General features: G+C 37.3%; 1 pseudogene across 1 annotated transcript in view; it reads left to right on the top strand.

The window, feature by feature from the left end:
- The first annotated feature begins 8,346 nt into the window (after positions 1-8,346).
- The window catches only part of LOC104605707 (uncharacterized), a 28,538-nt pseudogene continuing 9,658 nt past the window's right edge, over positions 8,347-27,226 (top strand). The window contains exons 1-10 of the transcript XR_016076228.1: positions 8,347-8,559; positions 9,576-10,004; positions 10,156-10,381; positions 10,487-10,732; positions 10,834-10,949; positions 11,344-11,442; positions 11,549-11,636; positions 18,960-19,189; positions 23,722-23,906; positions 24,102-24,301. The product of XR_016076228.1 is annotated as an uncharacterized LOC104605707 (transcript). The remainder of the gene's footprint in view (positions 8,560-9,575; positions 10,005-10,155; positions 10,382-10,486; positions 10,733-10,833; positions 10,950-11,343; positions 11,443-11,548; positions 11,637-18,959; positions 19,190-23,721; positions 23,907-24,101; positions 24,302-27,226) is intronic.

Here is a 27,226-nt window from a genome sequence, read left to right as displayed (position 1 = left end):
ATGAAAAAAAAAAGTCAAAAAGTTCTATTTGGAGCTTCCCAAAAATAGCCCAAAACAAGTTTCACAAGTCTTTTTGAGGCATCATCTTTTGGCAGCTTGATCTTTTCCCAACTAAACGAGAAAGCACCAAAATGCAGGAAGTCAGGCTTCCAAACAGCCAATAGTCCACATGAAAAGATGCACCAAATGGGGCCTTTGTATATGGTTGTATGCCTATGTGCACTTTTAATCATAGTGTTGCATATCATATCTAGCATAATACTGGCATATATACATTTCTGTATCTTATTAAAGAACACCTTCCTCTCCATTATTTTCTCTTACATTATTTTTTAACACTTTAAAATAATAAAAGAAATTTTGAAATGTGGGGCATTGACCATCTATTTTGATAGAAGATGAAGATGAAAAAAAAAGTTGCAAAAGAAAGAATAAACCCCCAAATGCCATTAAGATTATCTCATCAAGAAATCTATACTATTATAAAAAATACGAATGAGGGTGTGAAAATTTTCTTGACTATAATGCCCATATTTGTTATTTAGTCCATATCTAATTATGAAGGTTGAAAATGTAATTTCAATTAATGCTTTTCACCTCATTTAATCAACTCTTATTAACTCTCTTATTTAAGGCATTAACTTCCATTTTCTCTTATTAAATCCCATATTTAAGTTAATTTTTCACTAATAATTGTTACTAATTAGATCTATGTCCAATATTTTTAACATATAAACCCATGTATTTTAAAATTTACTCAAAAACAAAATCATTATTTATCCAAGTGATGACTAAACAATTCAACTATCCAAAGCAAATTGGCCAACCCATGAAGTCATAGTTAGATAGTAAAATTTTTAAATAGAAATAAATATAAAAATTACAAAAATATAGAAAAAATAGACACATTTATGATATTTTTATTAATCAAATTAAAAAAATAAGTGTAATAAACAATAATTATTTTTATTAATGATGAAAATGAAATACGTAATCTAAAATTAGCCAAAAATGAAACTATTTTCCTATTTAGCAGAGATCAATATTTCAGCTTTTGGGTCAAATCCGTCAACCTTTAATGTCATAATTAAATAATAAAAATTAATAAAATATAAAAAACATAAATTTTACAAAAAACCATTCGGAAATGTGTATAATCTCATATATTTAACATACTAAACAAAAAATAATTGTAAATAATAGTACTATTTTTACACACAGAGAAATAAAAAATTATAGAAAAAATTGAACACATTTATTACTCCATATTTACACTACTATTAAAAATATTATGGAACTTTATTTTGACTAAAACACTTGTTTTTTGAATTTAATGCCTATTTAATTGCAATGTTTAAAATGTGGTTTGAACTACAATTTTCACCTCATTCAATTCCTCCTATTTAAATCTTACATTGTTTTGATAAATAAACAAAAAATATGCACTAAGAAGATAAAACATTAAAAAAAAAGAAGAAGAAGAGTCCAGCCAAATAGGTAAGTCTGCCAATGATACCCAAAACTAGAGGTGTAAAGTGGGTCGTGCTGTGTCGTGCTGCGTGCTGGGTTGGCCTGTGGGCCGAGCCTTGGGCCAAGTTGGGTTGTGCATCAGGCCAAAGCTATTTATTAAAAAAGTTGACAAAAAACTTAAAATTTTAATTTTATATGAATTTTGTGTATACAATTGCTTATATATACAATAATTAAATAAATTAGTATAATAAAATTAAAAAATATTAATTTTATTAATATATTATACTATATATTAATATAATTATAATTTATATAATATTATATAAAATATATATGGGTTGTGTTGGGTCGGGCTACGGGCTGGGTCGTGTTGTGTCGTGCCGAGCCTCTACCCAAAACTTTGTAGCCCAATTTAAAGTGCTTACGTAATCATATTCAAATTTTACAATCTACATCCGATTAATAGTGAAAAACAAATAATAAAAAAATACATGAATTTTATATAAAATATTGAATACATTATTCCTATTATTATCATCATCTAAAATTGTCACGTACAAAGCACATACACACTTACTAGTCAACCCAACGTCTAATTTATTGACAAAATAGATTATTATATAGCATTTCAATAAAAAGATGAGCATACTTCACTATAAAACAGATAAGATGAAATGTGTTCCACTCTTCGAAATATATAGATGCCATAACCACAAAATTCAAAAAAAATTTATATTCTATCCTTACGAAGTCTAGCAATAAGCCAAGAACCTGAGCATATTGGATTCGTCAAAATCCATTTGTCTTCGTTCTAATTTTATTCATTTGCCTTTGATGGTTTCTTCTCAATTAGTTAAAGTCATCCCCTATCGCCATGGACAACTCCTCTCTCCTCTATTAACATTGGGAATGCCGGTCTTGACCAATCAATGAAAGGTCCAAGACCCTTTCAATGTTCTCACACCGCCACTGTTTTTGCTTATTAGAACTTCTCCATTTGAAGGCAATTATGGAAAATTATTTTGGTAATCATGATAAATTGTTTCTTCCCTCATTTTCCATCTTTGGTCCCTTGTGAAGAAGAAAACATGAGCTTTTTGCAAATAAATCCTGCTCTTGTGACTTATTAATGGCATTTTTTTTGTTTTTTTAATCTTTTTTTATAGTCTTTCGTGGGTAGTCGTAAATCATAATGGCGTTTAGTTTTTTTTTTTGTTTCACTTGTTACTTTACGTCCTTTTTTTTCAAGCTAGACGATCAACTATTTATTTCATTATTTTATTTAAAATTTAAAAATATAATGTACATAGTTTTTAAGGTGTCAAGGCGAGCTAGGCGACAAGGGCCCCTTTGTCGCACCTAGCCAATGGATTTTTTAGGTGATGTTTGGCATCAATGCCATTTTTTTTTTGAAAAAAACAGGGCCATGTAGGCGCCAAATTAGAGAAAGTGGTGTTTTAAACAATGCCTTCTTGTTTGGTGTTGTTTTTTCATAAAAAAACATTACTCCAAACCATGCCTTGGAAATTGAGAAAGTGTGGTATAGAGTAATGCCAAATTCAATGTTTTTTGAGAAAACAACGTGTTGTTGCTAGCGGTGCAATGATGTGGCATCATCTTGGACATTGAACAATATAGATCAATGTTGAAAACGTTGTTGCTGTCTGCATTGGTACCAAACAAAACCAATGTTTTTTTCTTAAAAAACACCTATGTGGCAGCACCGATTCCAAATAAAAAAATAAGCACCATTTTCTACTTAAAACTCCACATAGCTAACATCGTTTTTATGAGAAAACGGTGCGATGTTCGCAACACCGATGCCAAACACCTACTTAAGTAAAAGACATATCGTATGATAGTTTCATGGGTTCCATAACTATTTTCCCTTATAATTATCCATAATGTTCATAAGAAAAGTATAAACTTCATGTTAAAGTATAGAAAATCAACATGTTCATGATAAGAAAAATAATACATAAAAAAATATAAAAAATATAGGGGCTGAACCCATATTTTTGTTATATGAAAAGAAGAAAATAAAATGTGTTGATTTACTTGATTAGACAAAATTTTAACTTATTCCTCATTGCTTTAGGTTTTGAAGTCTTTGAGGGTTTAATACAACATTTAGCAGTGTATGTATTGATTGAACCCTAATAAATAAATAAAAAACAAAGAAAAAAGAGTATATAAGCACACGAAATAAATATTTTAGTTTAACAATGTCTATGTTACATGATTTAAGAATATATAGATATTTTTACCACACAATGTACAAGCTTACTTGATGATTGGGTGAGGGTGGATTTGAGTTGAGCCAAGCCGAATATGTAGCTATTCGAGCTCAATTTGCTAATAAGGCTCAAACTCGGTTCGAACTAGAGACTTGAGCTTGAATTTGGCTTGAGTCAAAAGCTCGTAAGTTTGAGCTATGTATGTATGTTTGTAAATGCTCGATTAGACTCATGAGTCGAGTTTTTTTATGATTGAACTCATATCGATTAGCAAATGAGCCTATATAGTAGGCTTGAACTCGACTCAAAACTCAGTTTAAACCAAGCCAAATCGAACTTTTCACAAACCGAGCTCGAATAGTTGAGTTGAACCTCTTTGGCCGCCTTGTCCAAACTATGATAATGTAAAAGATAGTTTTCATTCAATCTGAACTTAGGTATGAGCTTATGCATCTGTAGTTGCAACCTCTAATAAACCATGTGGAAAGTGAACTTTGATGGAGCCACTCTTGACTTGTGTGCCAATGTAGGCATTGTTATTGGTAATCATCATGTCATGCTATTTTCCTACAAAGCAAAAAAGAATGCTAAATGTATGCAATAGAAGTTGAATCCTTAGCTATTCTATAGAGTACTAGATTTTCTTTGGAACTCCAGCTTTCTATTGTAGTTTTTCAGGGAGATTCTTCAACTATTATACAAGCTCTGTTGGAGGAGAACTTTATTCCGTCTTAACAAGTCTGCAACAATTTGATAGATTGTAATGCTCTTTGTTCTAATCTTCCTCGGTGCTCTTTTGTATTTTCCCTTAGATCAACAAACAAGGTGGTTCACAAGATCACCTGTCATGGTCTTGTCTTGTTTTTCCCTCTATGTATACTTAGGCTCTACAACTTTTTCCCTATAGGATTATATTTACTAATGATATTAATTTGAGCACTTGATGGATTCACCTTATCAGGCTTAAAAAAATGTGGTTCTAGCAGATAAGGGCAATTTTTTGCCTTGAATATCAATAAAAGATAATATTTTATAAAATAACAAAAATAAGATAACTTTTTTTTTAAATATCAAAGAAGGACATACTGTTCATCGCCTTCCTCTTCCCAAGTGCCCCGTATTTGCATTGGACTCTTGCTACAGAGTCTTCAGCAATCCAATGGACTCTCAAGTCGCAGCAATGCTAACCAACCCGATCGCGTTTTCTCCAACTCTACCGAGCAGCCCTGTGATACAAAGTAGAGGAAAAAGACCTAGGAGTGGGAGTGACTTCTTCCAACTCCCTAGCTCCAACCCAAGTACGACGACAATGCAACTTCCTCTAGTTCCAACACCCGGAATGCATCTTCAAGGTAAGATTGATTGATCTAGGTATAACTTTTCTTTTCTTCTTATTTCTTATTTTACTTTTTCTTTTTTGTCATTAATTAAAAGCAAATGCAAAACTTATAAGGTAAGAAAGAAGGAAACAGGGGATAGTAGTTGGAATTCTCTACCATACGAAGACTCTTGACAGAAAGACAGATAGATGTTTTAGAGGATTCTAACGCTCATCCCTCTCAGGGCTCAGCTAGTCTGGACAAACATTCCCATTTAAAAAAAAATTCTAAGCGATTTGTATTTGCAAGTGATGGATCTCAGGTTGAGGCTCATGCTAGTGATCCTCAACATCAACATCCTCCAGCCGCGACAGGGATTTATGAGTTAACAACCACTGTGGATGCATTGCAGAACGCCTTTCCAGATACTAATCCACAATATGTCAGCCCTTCAAGAGAACGGTGTCACCACCTGTGCCCCTGGTGAGAGCTCTCAAGACCGAAACAACAATCGCAAAGGAAAAAGCCGCCTGTGCCCTGCTTCGCCTGGATTCACCATCATGATCCCTGCTTGAGTTGTTCATCAATTCAGTGTATTCGGATGAATAGGGTTATTGCATATTTTTCAAAAAAAATTACCTTATTTTTGTTATTTTATAAAAATATTATCTTTTATTGATATTCAAGGCAAAAAGTTGTCCTTATCTACTAGAAACCCTAATAAAATATTACACACATATCCCAATGTGTTGTGTGAGGTATGACATTGAAAATGCATCCATACACAAAAGTTGAGTGTAAGAGATCCGTACATTGACCTAAATTTGTAACAAATACTGATAATCCATTTGGTGTTCTCAGTTAGAATCAGAATTGGAATCAAAATATATCATTTGAAATTGGAATCGCAATGGTCTATTCCTATAGTATGTTTGGTTCGATTAGGAATCAAAATGGGAATTGGAATAAATTGGAACAGGATTTCATTCCCAATGGAGGAGCGAGGGATGCCATTTCACCAAGAATGAGAATGAAATCCGATTATGCCCAACCAAATAATTGGATCTGGAATGACTCATTACAATTTTGATTTCAGACTCGTATTCGTGCAAACCAAATAGGACCTAAACGAACAATTATACATTAAATTTTGTAGACAATTCACCTGGGCTCATGAATTCTGAATAATGTCAAAGTTGTTAATTATTCCATTGTTTTAAAATGAAATAAAGACTATTTGGTAGTCACTAGTTAAGTCAACACTATAAATACATGTGAATATCGTGCAATCAGATTTTTTCAAAACAAACAATGCCAACTCCAAAAACGGTTGATATTTAAGTATGTATTTGGTTCTGTGGGTGTTTATGGATGAAGCATTTATTGTTTTAAATGTTTATTTGAAAAGCATCACTTTAAGTATGTGTTTGGTTTCGTGGGCATTTATAGATATGTTGTTTATTTTTACTTTTTCACTTTAAATGTTTCATGTTTTTATTGTTTGATTGAGCTTTACTTTAAACATTTTTCACTCTCCACCTCAGATTAATATCCATTAAAGTGTGTTACATCAGGATTTAGTTTCATAAATGTTAGGCGTTGGGGGAAACAAGAATTTGACGTTTCCCCAAATGCCCCATGCACAAAAATCAAAGTGTTTAAGTTTTCTACCATTTATTTGATAAATAGTGAAATCAAACAGTTGTTTCAATTTGCTTCAAATGCAATAAACACCAATGCCTATGTGGCACTAATGTAGTGGTGTTTTTTCAATAAACGCCCACGAAACCAAACACTGCCTAAATGTATATTGTTTTTATTGTTTGGTTGGGTGTTTTAGATAATATCCTATAAAGTTACTTTCCACCTCAGCTTAAGTACGAATCTGAAATTCCCCTAATGCCTCATGCACATAAATCAATGTATTTCTATTTTTTATTATTTATTTGATAAACGTTGAAACCAAATAGTGGTTTCATACACAAAAAACTCAAATGCCTATTTGGCGCTGATGTGGCAACGCTTTTTCAATAAATGCCCACAAAACTATGAGTATGAATCACCTATCAACAATATGTTCCAATCCTCTACCAACATGATCTCACACCACACATCTCATACATGGTGGGGTCCCACTTTTACGGTAGATCCCATACATGGTGGCTTGGTGGGATGTGCCTGTGAAGTCTGTGTGAGGAATAGATCCGGACTCATATTTAAGCATGAATTAAGTCCCACTATCATGAAATTATTGTCATCATAAATGTGAACTCTAATGAAAGAATTTCAAACTTCCAAAAGCGTGTTCCACGTGTACCCATAGAGTTCCACGTGTTTCACATTTCACCACTACCAAAAATATGAAAACTTAAAAACTTGACCCCGGTTCATACTAAAATAATAAACGAACCAGCCAACTGGGCGGTGTGCATCCGATAATTCCGATTTGAGTGTGAAACATGAAAATTTGACTTAGCAGTGTTTTTCACGTAGATGCATTCTTTACAGGGATCCAAGTGGGCGGTTCAAATACTGAATTATTGCATTTTATAGTTCAAATACAGAGATCGGCTTCTATTAATATAAATCTGTACCACCACTTTGCAACAGCCTTTTACAATTTTACATTGGAAATATCTTGCTATCAAATAAAGTATACAAGTATGAAAGTATTCTCAATGCAAGACAGCAAAGGCTACTCAGAACGGATTTTGCCCGGCCAAAGCTAAATTCTTATAAAACTTGGCCTTACAGTCGAGTTTCAAACACAAATAACGTGAAAAAGAAAAATAAATTAAAAGTTTGACTATGATATGAAAAATATATGATATCCGAAAAGCATCTAACCAATCAACTGGAATCATAAATATGATAACTAATTAGGTATTATTTATGAATAAATATCATAGATTTTCCCGTTAATTAATCCAGTTGATTTAAAATGAAAACCAGAAGAAACCGTTCGGTGGTCACTAATAACTCACTAGTCAGGTCAACAACAGAAATGAAAACGGTTGTAACAGTCAGCAATATCTCTATTTCATCGGTTTGATAGACGGCCTGTCTGTCTGTTCAGCTACTCCTGTACGATCGACTGTGATCCCAAACGTTAGATTATATGGATCAAAGATTTGGACCCACCTATCCGAAATCTATATCAAGTGGGGACACAGAACGCGAATAATCCGAGGTTGCGTAGACCTGATTGGCGGGCCACCTACCACTTACAAAATGAGAAAATGGCACACGGTGGACATGGACGAGGGAAACTCGGGGAATGAAAAAAATGAGAAAAGAAAAGGAGTGGGGGTGGGGGAATGGGTTGAGCATTGGAAGCGAACATGGGTGGGGCCGTGTGGGGCGGGGGAGAATGTGCGAAGCCGCTCTGAGAACATACGTCACGGCCCACGGAGAGAGATGCCAAGCCGCTCCGGGAGGGAAGGGAACTCCCATTTTCTTTTAATTGAAGCTCACGGCTACTCCCTCCCTCTGACTTCCTCCCGGAATTTATCTATTCTTCTCTCATTCAGGTCTCTCTCTCTCTCATATTTTCATTTATTTTTTGGTGTTATATATTGGTTGCAGTATTCAATTGCATGTTGCTGGATTCAAGTAGATAGGTTGTTTCTTCCAACCATCAATTTGGAATTTGAAGCTTCCTCTGTCTTTACTTTTTGTTCTTTTCTCCCTTATTTTGTATATACACACTCTTCTTTTTTTCTTTTTTTTTTTGGGGGGGGGGGGGTTGTCTGGCCTAGAAAGTTTAACATTGGAACCCTAATGCTAGTTCTGGCCTTCTGGTGTTCTGGACCCTGGTTTCTCTCCATGGGTTATTAGTTATTACATGCTCCAAAGTCCAAACACTTTCTGAATTTCAACCCTAGTCCCTAGGCTGAACTCTTCTCAGTGCTTAAATGCTTTTAACCGTTTTAATTGAAGGAAGGACTCCCACAATCATTATCTGAAATTGCTACAAAAAGTTTGTGCCTATCTGGTAGTGTTAATACTTAATCTTCTTTACAACATTCTGGTCGTTAGTTGAGTAACATTCGGAGTGCAAGTGCGCAACGTGGTACATGGTGCATTTAACCTTTTTGTATGGCATCAATCCGTAAAAGGAAGATATAGCTTGGTTTAGTAACGTGGCAATACAAAGGCATTCTAACTCATCTTATCATGAAAATAGAGGCTCAAAACATAGTATTGGAGAAAAAAATAGTATTCTTGTGGATCTTCCTCTTCTTATGTTCTTGAAGATTGGGAGAAGATAAGAGTTACCCTGTTTTCCATGAATCCACCAAGTACTGTAATATTGTATTCTTAGTTACGTTGTCATTGATGTAGATCCAAATATGTTTAACAATTATCAATCAGTTATGAATAGTCTATGCCATTTCCATAAATGAATTTGAAATTTAACGGACATAAGGAGTATTATAGTTCTTATTATTATGCTATTCTAAATTTTGGCATCCGTGGGTGGAACTGTAATCTCAACAGTCAACACCTCTCATTCATACTGATGTGCAAAATTATTCTTTTATAGATTCTATATCCGAATTCCAAATCAAGGTCCGGGAGCTTTTCTCTATGCTAGATGTGCGCCCTACCAGGTTTATTTCATTTGCAAGCATTTGAAGCAAGTTATGCAATGTGAACGGCTGTGACAGTGTTTGATGGGCTCCAATAAGCAGTCTCTTGGTTTACTGGATAACCTCAAAATGGAGAGGGTCAGGATGATTCTGACTCCGGCATATCCATATCCACATGAGCATTCCCGCCATGCTATAATTGCTGTAGTTGTGGGGTGTCTGTTCTTTATATCATCTGATAGCATGCATAGTCTGATCCAGAAGTTAGATAACAACATTAAATGGTGGTCAATGTATGCTTGCTTACTTGGATTTTTCTACTTCTTTTCATCTCCATTTATAGGGAAGACAATTAAACCAAGCTATTCAAACTTCAGTAGATGGTATGTAATTTTCTCTCATGCCCATCATTGTCTGCTATTCATTTGGTTCTTAGGTTATTCCTTATTCTAGTCTATAGCTTAACAGGATCAATTCAATGGTAGAGTTGGTCCTGTTGGATGTTTCTAACTTTAGAATTTAATTTCTTCCTAGGTATATTACTTGGATCTTAGTTGCGGCCCTGTATCATCTTCCCAGTTTTCAATCAATGGGAGTGGATTTGAGGATGAACCTATCTCTGTTTTTGACAATATATGTCTCATCTATTTTGTTTCTTCTTGTTTTCCATATTTTATTTCTTGGACTATGGTATATTGGACTTGTTGCTCGGGTGGCAGGAAAACGGCCAGCGATCTGGGCTATTATACAAAACTGTGCAGTAAGTGCTGAAGTTTTGTCTAGCACTTTGCTGTTATTGTTCTCTGTTTTTCTATCTTTATGCTTCTACTGGCGATTATGATCCAATCTCTTCATCATTATGCAGGTCATAAGTATAGCCTGCTGTGTATTTTATAGCCACTGTGGCAACCGCGCTATCTTGAGAGAAAAAACTTTTGAAAGGAAACATTCTAGTTGGTTTTCCTTTTGGAAGAAAGAAGATAGAAATGCATGGCTAGCAAAGTTACTTGATATGAATGAGTTGAAGGATCAAGTTTGCTCATCCTGGTTTGCTCCAGTTGGGTCTGCCAGTGATTACCCATTTTTGTCCAAGTGGGTTATCTATGGGGAGGTATACATGGATCAAACTTTTACTTTACATGATCTTTGCCTTTGAACTAGGGGTTTCAGAGTATATTTTCTGTTCACGTTACTGTTCTCAATGTTTTTCAGTTAGCTTGCAATGGATCGTGTGCTGGTCCTTCAGATGAAATCTCTCCCATATATTCATTATGGGCCACATTTATTGGTCTTTATATTGCCAATTATGTGGTGGAACGATCTACAGGGTATGTTTTGATCAGTTCTAAAATTATGTCAAGTATTATAAATTCTTATGTCTTTATGACTTTTTCAGACTTAAAAGATCATGACAAGGTTTATGCTTACACTGGTAGTCAGTCAACTTTCTAACCTAAAAAGCACCCAGCTGCAAATTCATCCTGATTGTCAAGTAGATTGGCTTTGACTATCCTGTATGTGGTCTAGAAAAAGGTCAGGATTTGCAGATGGATGTTTTCCTGTAATGAGATGATATGTAATCTAATACATCATTTTTTCCCCTTCAAAACCATCAAGTGTATGATTGCTCATTGCTCCAAGCCTATACCAATTAATTCTGACACCATATTCTTTTAACAGTTTCAGTTTTACTTCTAAGTTCGTGATCTTTGAAATTTACAGATGGGCCCTTACTCATCCCTTGTCAGTTGAGGAATATGAGAAGTTGAAGAAAAAACAGTTGAAACCTGATTTTCTAGACATGGTTCCTTGGTATTCAGGGTATGTATTCCTTGATTCTGATTATCTTTGAAAACAAAGAGAGAGCATTATTAACAATTCTCATGCCACTAATAACCCTTCTGGTGCTGATAACAATATGTTGCAGGACATCTACTGATCTATTCAAGACTGTTTTTGACCTTCTTGTATCTGTAACTGTATTTGTTGGTCGTTTTGATATGCGTATGATGCAGGTATGCTGAGTTATATCCATTTTAGCAATTTCTTATTTTCTTCTCGTTGTAAGTATAAACGTATAAAGCTTAGAAAACCCAGCTTTAACTATATGCCTGGGCTTCCCTGGGAAAGAAGAATCTCGAGAACAGATACACAAACACTTATTTTATAGACAGTTATTGTATTACTGTGAATAGAAAGGAGGGAGTAACAGGGACCTTGACAAAAAGGATAAGATGTATTAACTGTGATTTATTAACTAGGATTGACAAGATATGGTCTAATGTTGTTCTAAATAGAATTCAATGGTGGAACAGGATTCAGTGGAATTGTTATTATATTATTATTAAATAGGATATTAAACATATGGAATGATCTTTGAGAAATTTATATGCATGCTAATTATTGAATATCAGCACTTTAAATTTCCTTAATTTTGAGTATTTGTTACAGAGATTTTGAACATCACTTTTTTTTTTATCTTATCCTATTGTATTAGTTTAGGCCTGATAAACTGTATTACTCTTTAATTAATTAATTTATTTTTATTTTGTATACTTTTGAAATTGTACATATATTGCCTATTGAAAAAGATAATTCTTTGGGGGGTTGGGATTCATTCATCTGACTACACCCCTTATGTTTTGTGCTTTTCAGTTATCTCTTAATGTCTGAACCCTACGAATCTTGATCTCCTTGGGTCACATCACATGGTATCGGGCCTAGACTAAGACAATAGGATAAGATCTAAAAACACTATGTAGAAGCCCTCTGTTCACAATATTATGTTCCTACTCTTACCCCACTTTGGAGTTTGTTGAGTTTTTACTTGTAAAGGTCTGAAACACTTTGCACAACATCTTTTGAGATAATTTCCATTGTGGAGCAATTATTTAATCAATATTTATGGCAATGAATTTTGGGTGGGATTCGAGAGAGGTTAAAAATCTTCATATGGAGTTTGTATTTGGAAGGGGATAATGACTTTTTTTTTATCAATAACAGAAAGTTATATTAATATTGGAAAACAGGATTACATACAGCACTCCAGAGAGAGATAAAATGACTTAACTCTCCCCAAGAGAACAAGAAGAAGATATTACAAATTAGCCCAAAATATTTGATCCCTTCCCACCCCTGCTTTGCCAATGTATCTGCAAAGGCATTTGCAGTTCTCTTCGCCCAATGAAACTGAACTTCCAACCCCCTGGATAACCACTTAACCTCCCTCCTCTCATTGGCATATTTCCAGAGTCCACTGTCCTTCTCTAACCAGTTTAAAACCAGCTTTGAGTCTCCTTTGACAACTAGCTTTTGAATATTGAGCTCCTTTGCCTTCCTTAATCCTTCCATTAAAGCGTACATCATAGCTCTAAGAGTAACCAACCCCAATGGGACCTGAGTACATTGCGGCCACCTTCCCGTTTTCATCTCTGAAGAACCTCCTACTCCTGAAGGTCCTGGATTGCCCTCACTACTACCACCAAGGTTTAACTTTATAAAACCAGAAGCTAGTGGTGACCACTGATCACAGAGGACACGCAGTTGAGTGAGATGGTGCAGAATTTGCCACCTCCTTCCAACTGTTAAGCAGCATACTCGTGGAGACATCACCAAACAGATCCAAAGATTTTAGCCATTCCACCACATTAACTGTTATAACTTCAATGGTATCTTCTTTCTTCCTTCCCTTTTCAGAAAAAAATGTCCTTGAATTCCTTTCCTCCCATAGAGTCCAACACATGGCAGCTCTCACACATCTCCACACGATTTTACCCCTTTCTTTGGCCACCTAAAGAAAGGAGCAGCAAACAAGCCTTGTATACTTGGAGGAGGGATCCACCTGTAAACAAATAAGGCCATAAACCATTCCCAAATATCAGAACCAAAAGGGTAAGAAATTATAAGTGGTAGGGTCTTTTGCCATCAGCCTTTCGCAGGACGCACCAATTTGGAGACAATCACCAATTAGGCCTTTTTCTTTGGAGTAGGTCACAAGTATTGCATCTTTCCAACAAAAAGCTCCAGTCCTCGGAGGGATTGGTTTACCCCATACTTCTTTTACTGGGAAAGTTCTAGTCCTCAGAGGGGATAATGACTTTTTGTTCAACCTTTTTAAATTTTGTTTCTTTCAATGTTGGGAATGGAGAACACATTAGGTTTTGGGAGGATGATTGGTTTTGGGAGGATGATTGTTTCTTTCAATGTTTAGACTGAGTAGAAGAAATATTTCAATTGCCCCATGTTATGAAGTTATTCAAGGCGTGGTAGTGTGGTTCTCAAAGTTTAGAAGGCCTCTCCTTGATTGGGAATTGAAGGGACGTGTTAATCTTCTTACTATGATTCATATGGAAGAATTAAACTTGGAAAGAGCTTAAAGAGATTTTCCTAGCCCATAAGACATTTACATGGTCAAATCTCCAATCTAGACCCATTTGCTCTAAGCTGGATAGAGTCCTGTTCTCTTTGGATTGGGAAGAACATTGGGGAACCTTGGCTTCTAGAGCTCTCCCAAGGGTGACCTTGGATCATTGGCCCATAGTGTTATGTAAGGAGGAAGGAAGGTGTAGAGGTCCTACCCCCTTTAGATTTGAAAATATGTGGTTACTTCATCCAGGGTTTACTAACAAAGTTAGGGAGTGGTGGTACGAGTGTAACCCAATGGTGGAATGGGAGGGGATGGGATTCCATAAGAAACTACAATTCTTGAAAGCAAAAATCAAGGAGTGGGATTTGGGAGGATAGAAGAAAGAAAGGGAGCTCTAAGGATCAACTTGAAAGCCTTGACTCTAAAGAAGAAAGAAGAAATGGGAGAATTTGGAGAGGAAGACAATGAACTCAGGAGAGGTTTGAGAAGACAGTTAGAGGACTGCCTGCACAAGGAGGAAATTAGCTGGAGGCAAAAATCTCGGTGTAAATGGTTGCAAGAGGGAGACAGAAACACTAGGTATTTCCACTCTTTGGCAAATGGCAGGAAGGAAGAACTTTATCTCCAAATTGGTAGTAGATGGAGTTGAGTTGATACAACAAGAGGAGATAGCCGGGGCCTGTGTGGAGCACTTCAAATCCATTCTAAGAAGGCCTGTGAGTAGAAGGGTGTGGGTAGAAGGATTGGATTATCCAGATGTAGGGGTGGAGAACAGGAGAAGGTTGGAAAGAAGCTTTAATTTGAAAGAGATCAAGGAGGTTGTGTTTTCTATGGATAGAACAAAAGCTCCATGGCCGGATGGGTACACAATGACTTTTTATCAGGATTGTTGGAATATTTTTAAAGATGATCTTTTGCGGGTGTTTGAGGAGTTTTTTTGGAGAGGAATTGTCAATCCGAGTATGAACTCTACATTTATAGCCTTAATTCCAAAAAAGAAAGATGCATCCCACTCGAAGGATTTTAGGCCAATTAGCTTGGTAAATAGCTTGTATAAGATCATTGCAAAAGTGTTGTCTTTGAGGCTGAAGGAGGTATTGCCAGATATCATTGCACATTATCAAGGAGCTTTTGTGAGTGGAAGACAAATTAATGATCAGATTTTAATTGTTAATGAGAGTGTGGAGAACTTTAAGAGGGATAAGAAGAAGGGAGTGGTCTGTAAGTTGGACTTGAAAAATGATTATGACTTGGTGGACTGGGATTTCTTGAGGAAAGTTTTGACTAAATTTGGGTTTGGGGCTAGATGGTGTAAGTGGATCATGGGTTGTGTCCGGAATTGTCAATTATTCAGTGCTAGTGAATGGGACAGTGGTAGATTTCTTTCCAGCTAGTAGGGGTATAAGACAAGGAAACCCCCTCTCTCCTTTCTTGTTCATTCTAATTGCGGAGGTACTGGGGAAACTGATTTACAAAGCAGATTCTAGGGGGCTCCTTAGAGGTTGGAGAGTTGGGAGGGTGGAAACCCCCCTCACTGACTTACAGTTTGCTGATGACATGATTCTGTTTTGTGAAGGCGGTAATGTGAGCTTTATCAGGAACTTGAAGTCAGTGATACAATTGTTTGAGCAAATGTCCAACTTGAAGGTTAACCTTGGGAAAAGCTGTTTTGTGGGGGTGAATATGGAGGAGGGAGAGATCAGGGAGAGTGCTGAAGTCTCGGGGTGGCCTTTGAACTACTTAGGGTTGCCATTAGGTGATAATCCTATGAGAGAGAGCTTTTGGAACCCGGTGGTGGAAAGGTTTGAAAAAAGACTGGTATTCTGGAAAAAGAACTACCTTTCTCTTGGTGGGAGAATTACACTAATTAAGGCCACGCTTGCTAACTTACCCATCTTTTTCCTATCGGTGTTTAAAATCCCAGTGAAGGTTTCTAACAGATTGGAGAAACTGATGAGAGATTTCCTGTGGGAACCGGGAGAGGAGAAGAGGGATCATAGAGTTAGCTGGGAGATAGTGTGTAGGAGTAAGACTTGTGGTGGTTTGGGGCTTGGGAATATTAGGAGAAGGAATATGACTCTTTTGGGAAAGTGGTTTTGGAGGTTCCCAATGGAGAAGGAGAAGCTATGGGCTAAAATAGTGGAAAGTATACATGGGCTGGAGCACAATGGATGGGACGCTGGAATCAGAGCTAGGATCACAAGCAATTCTCCTTGGAAAGCCATTCATGACCTGCTACCAGTATTCTCCCCTAATATCAGGTATGATTTGAATTCCGGTAAGTCCATAAAATTTTGGGAACAAACCTGGGTGGGGAGTGTCCCTCTAAAGGATCAGTTTCCTTCTTTGTATGCTCTATCTGATTTGAAAAATGAGCCAATCTCATCTTTCACCACCCCATTCTCTTCCACTTCTGGGATTGGGTGGAATTTGGGTCTAAGAAGGGATTTGAGGGACTCAGAATTTGACAGTATTTCGAGCCTTACTGCACTTCTTGATAACGTTGTCTTAGACCCCACTAGGGCGGATTCTAGAATTTGGACACCTACCCCCAATGGCATCTTTTCTTGTGCTTCCTTCTTCAAAGTCTTAAGTTAGTCCACCAATCCTACTTTCCCCCCTTTCCCTGTTGATGAGGTTTGGTGCAGAGCAATACCTCTTAGGGTTGGTAGTTTTTGTTGGGAAGCCTATCTGGAAAGAATCAACACTGGTGATCTACTCCAAAAGAAGAGACCCAATACTTGCTTGTCATCTCATTGGCGTGTTCTTTGTAAAGCGGATGGGGAGATTGGTTTACACCTACTGGTGTCTTGCCATCTTGCAAGGTCAATTTGGGATTGGGCTTTCTCCCTATTTGGATGTAGCTGGAATCCTCCATCAGATTTCCAGGGCCTTTTTTCCCCTTATTTTTTCAGGTGGCGGATAAAAAGGGGAAGATGTGGAGAGGACTAAGGGCTGCAGTATGTTGGACACTTTGGGAAGAAATTCAAGGATATTCTTAGAAGCTGAGAGAGGAGCAGCAAATCTGAGGGCTATCATACATATTAGGGCTGTACAATGGCTGAAATCTTTGGAGCTATTCACAGATTACACTGTGGATGACATGTTGAGGAAGTGTGGTGAAATTGCAAATTGCACACAGACCAAGTCAGTAATGAGTGTGTCTTGGACCCCTCCACCTATTGGATTCTTGAAATTAAACTTTGATGGGTGTGTAGGGGAAATCCGGGACAATTTGGGGTTGAGGGTGTTTTTAGGGATGAGAATGGGGTCATTTCTACCATGTTTTCAGGCCCAATTGGAGTGGGTGACTCCCTTAGAGCTGAGATCTTTGCAGTTATGGAAGGAGTCCAGAAAGCTAAGGAGTTGAACATCAGGAAACTCATAATTGAAGGGGATTCAGAGGTGGTGATAGGGTGGCTGAGTAAAGATAACAATGGCTTATGGAAGTACAGCAATGAGAGGAGGAAATTTAAGTGGCTGGTGCGGGAGATGGAAGTTAAGATATGCTGGGTTAAAAGATCGGCTAATTCCCTAGCTGATGGTTTAGCTAAACAAGGGGCAGAAAGGGATTCACTGTTTTGGGCTAAGCTGTAACTTTAGTGTTTTTTTTTTCCTTTTCTTTTTCCTTTTCTTGAGGTCCTTTGTTGCTCTTGGAGGATAAGTGTGTTTGTCTTCCTCTTGTAAATCTTCTATTGATGATTTAATGAAAGTGTTATTGATAAAAAAAAAGAAAGAGCTGATTCAAAATGGTGGAAGGAAAGTAGTAAAGGAATGTTCACTGTGAAATCTTTCTACAATGCTTTGGCAAGGAATCAAGTAGAAAGGGAAGTTGTGAAAAGTTTTTTTTTTTTTTTTTGATAATTGAAAAAAATTTTATTAGAAAATGTAGAAAACAGATACAAATATGCCATGGAGAGGCATGCTCTGCGACCTCTCCAAACAATCATATCCAAAAACAGACTACAAAGTTGTGAAAAGGGTTTGGGGCTATCCTATCCCTCTTAGGGTGGAAGCATTTGCCTTGTGACATTGGATAGGATTCTTACACAAGATCATATCAAGAGTAGGGGCATCCATTTGGCAGGAAGAAGCTGTCTTTGACTCTGTCTTCTAGAGGATGAGAATGTGCTTCATCTCTGTTTTGGCTGTTGTTATGCAAAAATTATTTGTGGTTTCTCTTTCTCGGTTTTCAGAAAGGATATGTTGAACCCAAGATCTTCGGTTGAAAACTTTGCTTGCTGGCCAGTTTTGAATGGATAGGAAAGAAAATATTATATGGAGCTGTGTGCCCTTTGTAGTCTGTTGGGAGATATGGAAAAAAAACACTATGTAGAATATTTGAAGACGAATACAAATCTCATGATCATCTTGCTTCTAGAATTTGCAACAGGATTAAATGGGTCCTGATTCTTCCAGAGTTTGATGGGGACAGCAGAGTCGTTTGAGTCTGGCTTTGGGAATGTAATGATGAGTGATATTGGGAGAAATTGATGTCCTCTGTATGTTTTTTCTTCTGTTTTGGACTTGCTGTTTGTTGTTTTGTCTTTTGGGTGATATCTCATCACCTGTAGTTTTGCCTTGTAATCTCTCTTTTTTTTTATGAATAAAGTTTTTCTTCTTTTATTAAAAAAAGATTTTATGACAGAAATTTCTTGTACTTTGCTTTATTTTTCCCTTGGCAATTCAAAATTAGTGTTATACTGCAATCATCCTATCATTCTTATTTGACTTGAATCACTTAGTAATTGGAAAAAGTCCATATATCTCTTATTGAAATGTCTATGATTATTTTATTTGTTTGCCGAAGCATGTTGCTATCTGCATATATGTGCTATGTTGCATAGCTTATGTTTTTTATGAGCTTTTTTTTACTGAAAGTCTGCAACATATTATTATCTCTTGTTTGTGTATATGGGATAGCCTTATTATTTGGATAAAGTTTAAATTTCAAAAGTTGCATTATGCTTAGGCTGCAATGAGCAAGGTTGAACATGGAGTTGAAGAGGGTGATCTTTTATATGACCATTTTAGTGAAAGGGAAGAACTGTGGTTTGATTTCATGGCTGATACAGGAGATGGTGGAAACTCGTCCTATTCTGTTGCTCGTCTGCTTGCTCAGCCTTCCCTTCAGCTCTGTCATTGCAATTCTGTGCGTGTCCTATCACGTGGAGACTTACTTCTTATTGGAGGGGATCTTGCGTAAGCTGGTCCTTCCTTCTGCTTTATGGTTTTTACAGAAAAAGAAGAAAAGGGAAAAATATTTTACCTAACACTAGTGCTTGATCTACCAAGTAATATAAGGCATGCTATTTTATGTCATTTTCTGAGTATTGTTCGAATGCAATTAATCATAGAAAAATCATTATGATTCCTTAATCCTTATATCAGACTATCAGTGATAAAGGAATAGCTATTATTGAGGAAAAAAAGTTACAATCTGAAGGGTGTCAAGGTAAACACCTCAGAACACACTAACCAGCAAAAAAAAAGAAAAAAGAAAAATGTATTCCCTCAAAGGTGGCTTTCTTTGTCTGGTCTGCCTATCTGAATAAGATCCTCACTAAGGACAACCTGTTAATTAGAGGAGTGATGTTTGATTCAGAAAAATGTGTCTTATGTAACAGGGTAGGAGGATCTGTCAATCATTTGCTATTGCATTGTAATTTAACTTATGGCATTTGGGTGAGAGTTTTTAAGATCTTTGCTCTCAAGGGATGCTGTCCAGCATCTATTGAAAACCTTTTGAAAGGCTGGCGGATCAAAGGACTGAGTAGGAGAGGACAAGCAATTTGGCAAATGATTCCAGGAGCAGTGTTCTGGGTTGTATGGCAGGAAAGGAACTCAAGGGTTTTATCAAAAAATAAATAACTAAATAAATAAAGGAACTCAAGGGTTTTTTCAGAATAAAGTTTGTAAAGCTGAGGCAGTGTGCCACAAAATAGTGGGCAAACTGTTCTCTTGGTTAGCAGCTCAGTTTCATTTGGATAGATCATGTTGTAGCTCTCTTTTTTATTTTGAAAATCTTTTTTGTAAACACAAGAGATAGTGGTCTATTTTTCTTTTTGTTTCTCTCCGTTTTACATCTTCTGGTTGTACAGAGGTTTTTTCTTCTCTATTGAAATCATACTTTATCTCTTCTCAAAAAAAAAAAAAAAACCTACTCTGTTTACTTGAGCAAAATCTGGAAGGACCATCACCCAATGTGGCAATCTGCCACTGTCTCGCCAATGGAGGCCACCAGCTTCTCAATATTCCCACAAAATTACCAAGCCCCCAGAAAAGTCCTCCACATTTAACTCCAGCCACTCTCCACTGCTAGAACCCTAATTTTCTAATCTCATATCAAAACTCTGCAACTGTCTCTTGTAACAACACCATTTTTGGTTTTTATTTTCTTAAAATATCATCACCACAAGCCTTCTTTCCTCCCTCATATCCCTTACGTTCCAACTCAGCAGCTTCATCCCTAACTGCACAACCCTCTGCCCCACTTAATCCCCCCAAACACCAAACCCCTTACTCTTCCCCTTCAAAGGTTTCTTCTTGAACTTTTCCCCCATCCCAAACCTCACTCCCTCAACTCTTACCTTCTTTTTGTTCTCTTCCTCTCTTATACTTTTTTCAAAAATGTTCAATGGCTTCCTTGTGAAGCCTTCTCCACTCAGAAAAACAACCCAAGTGGTTTTCCCACCACCACATCCCTCTCCAATATTACATTTCCCATTTTCTACAATCCCTTCACCTTAGCCTTCTCCTTCCCCCCCCTTCAGCCTCACCAAACTCTTCCCCTTCTCCCACCCCTTCCACCTTATCACCAATGCCTCTAGATATGCCATGACAAGCCTCATCTTTTGATTGTACACTCTACTTTGAAGACTACCCTTTCGACCCAATAGGACATTTCCGATTCTAATGAACTCCCCTAGCCTCACCTCCATTTCCCCCTTCTTTTCCTTCATCACTTCTTTCCTAGGTTCACCCAAATCAACACTACAAGGCACAAAAACTGGACTTACCTCACCACTATGTAGACTTAACACTGTCATTCACGTCACCCGTCCCCTTCTCTGGTTCAAGTATTCAACCTCCCTAGCTTTCTCCAACGTCTTCTCCACCCTCACCCTCACCTCCTCCTGACTTGCTATGACTTGATTTGGATTACTTGTAACGTACTAGGAAGGCAAGGGTTCTCACCCCCTATCGAACCACCTACCTCCTTCGACTGAACCTGCACCCCAGTGGAGACCAAATCAGCCCCCCACAACGTCCCACAGCACATCCCCGCCATGTATTGGGAACATCTCCTGATGATAATCTCAGAAATGATGATGTCATCATCAAGAGATGTTCTCAATACACGGCGGGGATGTGCTGTGGGACGTTGTGGGGGGTTGATTTGAACTCACCCCAGTGCCCCTTGAACCAGCTACGTCATTTTCACCTGCAATGTCCTCCACTGGTTGCTATTGCGTTGTCTTCACTGTGGTCTTCCTTCCCATTCTCCCTCTTCTTCAACATCATCTTCTTTTTTCTCCCTTTCTCATATCTCATAACAAACCAGACCTGCTCCTCCTTTGAAAGCCCTTTTACCAGTAACCTTTCTGTTGTTCAAAATCCTTGGCCCCTTAATTATTTTCTATCCTTTTCCTATAACACCCCTGTTAAGACCCTTAACTTTGCCCATCGCTTATTCCTTTTAAACTCTTGTATTTTTCTTCTTAAAGTGGTCTTCATTCAGGCTACTCAACTCCTTGAAACCCGCTATTGTTGTTTCCCTTACAATTTCAAAAACATTTCAGTTGACTTTTTGGGTTCCACTCTCACCACACCCTCACCCTCCATGTGTCCCTCTCGTTGTGATTCCACATTGAATTCTTCCTCTGAACTTCCCATTTTTCCCTTCGAAAGTGCCACCTCATCATTTTCCTTCTCTGTCGACTTTTCAACTCCCTCTTCTCAGTTCTGAATCTCTGGTTCTTCCCTCAGAGGTCCAGCTTGTCTAAATCAACCTCTCCACAATAATATTTCGAATCTGCCCTCAAGAAAGTCCCCTTCTCCCCATCTGCAACTGTTCTCAATTCATAGCTTCCCCATACAAACGGAAGCTCCAGCTTGTTTGGAATATCAGCGGCCTCTGCCACTTCCACCAATAATCTAGCCATATCCATCCTTTCCCAAGTCCTTTTCCTATCATCATATTTTAAAAGTCTTCCAAAGCTGTCCCCAGTCTCCTTAAAGGTAAGTATGCTCTAGGCGTGAAGAGGGATACCCACCACTCCTAACGACAGCTCTTGTCTTCTTCTTGCTTCAGCTTCACTAATTGCCCCTTCCGCCAGGAACAACCAGATTAACCAAAGATTGCAATCCCTCACTTTCAAATTTTCTGACTCCAAAATCCTCTCTGCTGTTTCTCTATCGTAGAACATAAACAGCAACCCTCCGTTTAACTTCCTCACACCCATCACTCTCCCCTACCCCATATGAGAGCTGCCCAAATTTTAACCTTATCCTCTTCAAAATCCTTCCCCACAAACCTCCCTACTAGGCTTGCCAACACCATCATCCTTTCAATCATCTTCCCAACTCTCCTCACAACCATGTGAACCACCGCCTGGTACATTGCCATCTTCTCCCAGATCAAGGAAAAGAAACAAAAAACCTTAAAAGGAAGGACCCCAACAACAGTTTCTTAATCTGAGTTTAGGCCTGCATCAGAAAATCATCATGCAAAATGTTAAAAAAGAAATGTTCCAAAGCATTTGAAGTCTGAATAACATTTGGGGGTTTGAGTTGTATGTATTCATAATTGTATGTATTTGAAGTCTGAAGTCTGAATACATATATAGTTGTATGTATGTATGTATGTATGTACACACGGCACATACACATAGAGGGAAAAATAAGATCCAAAAAAGATAATAGAGGGAAAACTAATCTATCAAGGAAAAATATGTTCTTTTGAGAAATATCAGTTTTGTATCTTTTGTGATTTTGTCACTTTATATGATAGAAAGTTGACAGAAGAGGCGGTATGTGCTTTTTTTCTACAAACCAGAAGGGAAGTTACTGCATATTCCAGAAACCTCAATGGTTGTTTGTGAAATTGACAAAAAAGGTCAGGGAAGGTGATTATATTTTCCCCCAAAGATTGTACATGTTTAAGCACAAATAACATAATGGTCAAGATCAGGAAAGTGACAACTAGACAAACTTTGTACTGGGGGCCTAATTCACCTGGTTAAGGGCCATGTTTTTCATTCTTTGGCATGGAATATAGGCAGTTATGGGTAAGTGTAGAATAGTGAGCTAGCCCTCTTTCATTCTGTGTTTCTGATGTAACCTTTTCATTTTACTCGGCTTTATCTCTCCATTAATAAAATGTTTCTTATCTGTTACTGATGAAAAAACACAAATAAACATATAAATGTAATCATATCTATGTATGCACAAGCACCGGAGAAAAACAAAGGAAAGAGAAGAAAAATAGAGAGCAAAAAAAAGGTGAGATTGGAGGGTTCCATAGCTTTAGTTAAGTGAGTACCTCAGGCACCTCAGGCACCTCAGGCTTGTCATAGTGAAAGTGAAAGTGCCTTGCTTCAGGTGAAGCAATTTGTCAGTCAAGCTATTTATTTATTTATTTTTGACTAGATTGACTGAGTTGCACTGCTTCTGTGGTATTTACATCCTTGCATTTTCCAACCATGAAGCTAATTTAGCACTGCCTTTTGCAGATACCCTAATCCTTCTGCATTTAATTATGAGAAACGTCTTTTTCGCCCTTTTCAATATGCTCTCCAGCCTCCATCTTGGTATAAACTGGATCATATAGCAGTAAACAAGCCAGAGTTACCTTGTTCAGTGTCTCAACTGAAGTGCTATGAGGGACCTCAGTGTTTCATAATACCTGGAAATCATGGTTAGTGTTAGCTCATTGCCTTTATTTACTCGAAACAAATTTATATGGATTTTTTATTAGCAAATGAATTTCTTTTTTAGTCAGTTGATCTATGCGTCATTGTTTGATTAATTATATCTCTCAACTGATATTTAACTCATCCTTTGGTGTTTGTAAAGATTATTGATGTAATGCTAATTGGGTGGGTGGTTGCAGATTGGTTTGATGGACTACATACTTTTATGAGGTATATATGTCACAAAAGCTGGTTGGGTGGGTGGTTTATGCCTCAGAAGAAGAGTTACTTTGCTTTGCAACTCCCTAAAGGATGGTGGGTATTTGGTCTTGACCAAGCTCTTCACGGTGACATTGATGTGTACCAATTCAAATTCTTCTCAGAGCTAACCAAAGAAAAGGTAATACCCATGGTTTTCATTTGGTACTGTTTAGCTCTTTAACAAGGTGGCTGCAGTGTATAGCTGCACTGAATTTCTTTTGCATCTTTAACATGAATGGATGAAATTGATGTTATTTTACAGCAATTGCCTGTATCATAGGCATTCTTTTTTCTTCTTTTTCTTTAGAAAAAGGCTACTATTCATTCAAAAGGAGGCAACCGGGGTGGGGGGGAGATGTACAAGCAAATGTCCTAGGCATTCATTTTTCATGTGATACATTGTTGCTGTATATTTACTGTGTAAGTCTTCCCTGGAATAATTAGTTTTTTCTTTTCCATGTCTTAGTGCTAGTTTGATACACACACACATACATACATACATACATACATAAGGTTGTTATGGTACCAATTTGTACAAAAGGATTAGAGACTCAGTGGTTTTGGTGCAATTCAGCCAACATTGCAACTGACGCAGGTCTGTTTAAATTTACCATATGTTGGAGAAGTATATGACTGTCTGGTATTATTGTATTGTTTTCTTTTGGTAAGTGGATGGAAGTTCCATAGTGAGATGGGGGCAAAATTCAAGAGGGATCAAATGTCATTGAAAAAAATTAATTGAACATAAAAGTGTAGTAGTGAAAATCCTTCAAAATTATTCAGTATTATTAACCAAAAAAAAAAAAACTAGAATAGTTTATCTATGTTCTTCTCAAAGGCCAAACCTGTTTCAGAAAATTGACAGCATTCTTTTGTTATAAATCGACTAAAATTGTGCAAAGGCAACAGTGCCACAAAATTGCCCTTTTTTTTGCTAAAAGCTTAAACTAACAAGGTCATGACCACTATAGGGAATGCGGCTATGCCCATTCAGTTTCAAGAGAAATGTTTCTGCATGTTAGATGTAAACTTGCAGCAACTAAGATGATTAACTGATTTATTTGTTGCTTTGAATATCTAGCACACGTATATGAAGCCTTCTAGGAATCAGGTTGATAACATTTTGTCTAGAAAAGCAAGTCACATAAAAAAGGCAGGGAAAGAGTCTAGAAAAGCAAGCAGCATTTTCCCACTCTGAACAAAAGATGGGTTTATGATTGAAACTTGAAAGGAGTTATGTGTTTCTGATGACCCAGAGGCTCGATGAATTGGCCAACTTCCAAGTTGTGGTTCATCATCTAAATGTAGGAGATCAAACAAGCTGCTCCACTGCCATGTCATAACATTTGCGAAAACTCTTCCATCAAATCATTTGGAAGTGGCCATCTGATAGAGATCTTGAATGTTCTTTACTGCATACTATCAGGAAAAATGTTATCCGGGAACTCATTCTGTTTCCCTTTCCTGCAATGATGACCATGGTTTCTTGTTGATCTTAAGAGTTGGTCAAAACTCAACTCTGCACTATTTTTTTTTGATAAATAAAAAATACTTTTATTCAGAGATATTAATATAGAAAAATACAAAGGGAGGGGTAAAAACTCTTAACCCTCCCAAGAGAACATTTCGGATTATAATGTTGCCCAGAACAGATTATATCTTCCCACCCCTTGTTTAGCCAATGAATCTCTGGCAAGGAATTGACACACCTCTTAGTCCACTGAAATTTGACTTCCATATTTTGTATGAGATATCTAATTTTCTTCTTTTCATTCAGAAACTTCCACAAACTAGAATGATCTTTCATTAACCAGTTGATAGTCAAATTAGAATCACCTTCCACTATCAGGTTTCTGATATTTAATTCTCGAGCTCTTTTTAACCCTTCCATAACAGCCAATATTTCGGCTCTAAGAGAGTCCCTCCAGCCAATAGGACCCGAATACAATGCGATAATTCGACCTTCATCATCCCTGAAAGCTCCCCCTATACCTGATAGACCTGGATTTCCTTCGCTGCTTCCATCAAAGTTTAATTTAGTGAACCCTGAAGCTGGTGGGGACCAAATTGGGTGAATTACATTCTTCCTTGGAACTGACCAAGCCACTTCTTTCCACTTCCTGATGATATCTCCTTCTGAATGGTTTTCAAAAATGTGCAAAGTCTTAGCCCACTGAATCACCCTTATGGAAATTAATTCAGTAATTACACCTTTATTTCTTTCTTTCCCATGAAAGGTCCATTGGTTCCTTTCCTCCCAAACTGTCCAACATACAGCTGCTCTTACACATCTCCATAGAATTTTCCCTCTCTTCTTCAGCCCCCTAACAGTAGTAGAATGGAATAGGCTTTGTACATTTGAGGGAGGGGTCCACCTGCATCCAAAAAGATAGAAAAACCAACACCAGATTTCTGAAACAAATGGACAAGAAACCAGTAAGTGATAATAATTCTCACCATTCTTCTTACAAAGAATGCACTAGTGTGGGGATAAACACCAATTAGGCCTTTTTCTTTGAAGTAAGTCGCAAGTGTTACATTTTTCAAGGAAAACTTCCCAACAAAATGCACTAACTTTGGGAGGAATTGGTCTACCCTAGACTTCCAGAACTGGAAAAGGGATTCCAAAGACAAGTGGGGAATGAGCCAATACTTTGAATAATGATGAACATGAGAAGACACCCGAAGGAGAAGGAGTCCAAATCCTACTATCCCTTCTGAGTGGATCGATAGTCACCCCCTCAAGGATTTTTAGCAGGTCAGCAATGAGGTTCAATTTCGGGTCTCTAAGGGCCCTTCTAAAACTCAAATCCCAATCAATGGATGAACTAGAAGAGGTCAAGAAAGTGGAGATTGGCTCATTTTTAAAATGTGGTAGAGAATACAAAGACGGGAAGAGCTCCTTTAGTGGAATGTCTCCCGCCCAAACATGATCCCAAAATTTCACAAGATTACCAAAGCACATATCATACCTGATTAGAGGAAGGAAAGAAGGAAGGATGGCATGAATTGATTTCCAAGGAGAAGCTCTCGTAGCCCTAACTAAAGCTGCAGAGTCCCAGCC

The sequence above is a fragment of the Nelumbo nucifera genome, chromosome 5 (assembly GCF_055504915.1).
Source record: "Nelumbo nucifera cultivar China Antique chromosome 5, China Antique-T2T, whole genome shotgun sequence".
Lineage (NCBI taxonomy): Eukaryota > Viridiplantae > Streptophyta > Magnoliopsida > Proteales > Nelumbonaceae > Nelumbo > Nelumbo nucifera.
Note: the sequence above shows the minus strand (reverse complement) of the source record. Positions and strands in the feature narration are given on the sequence as shown.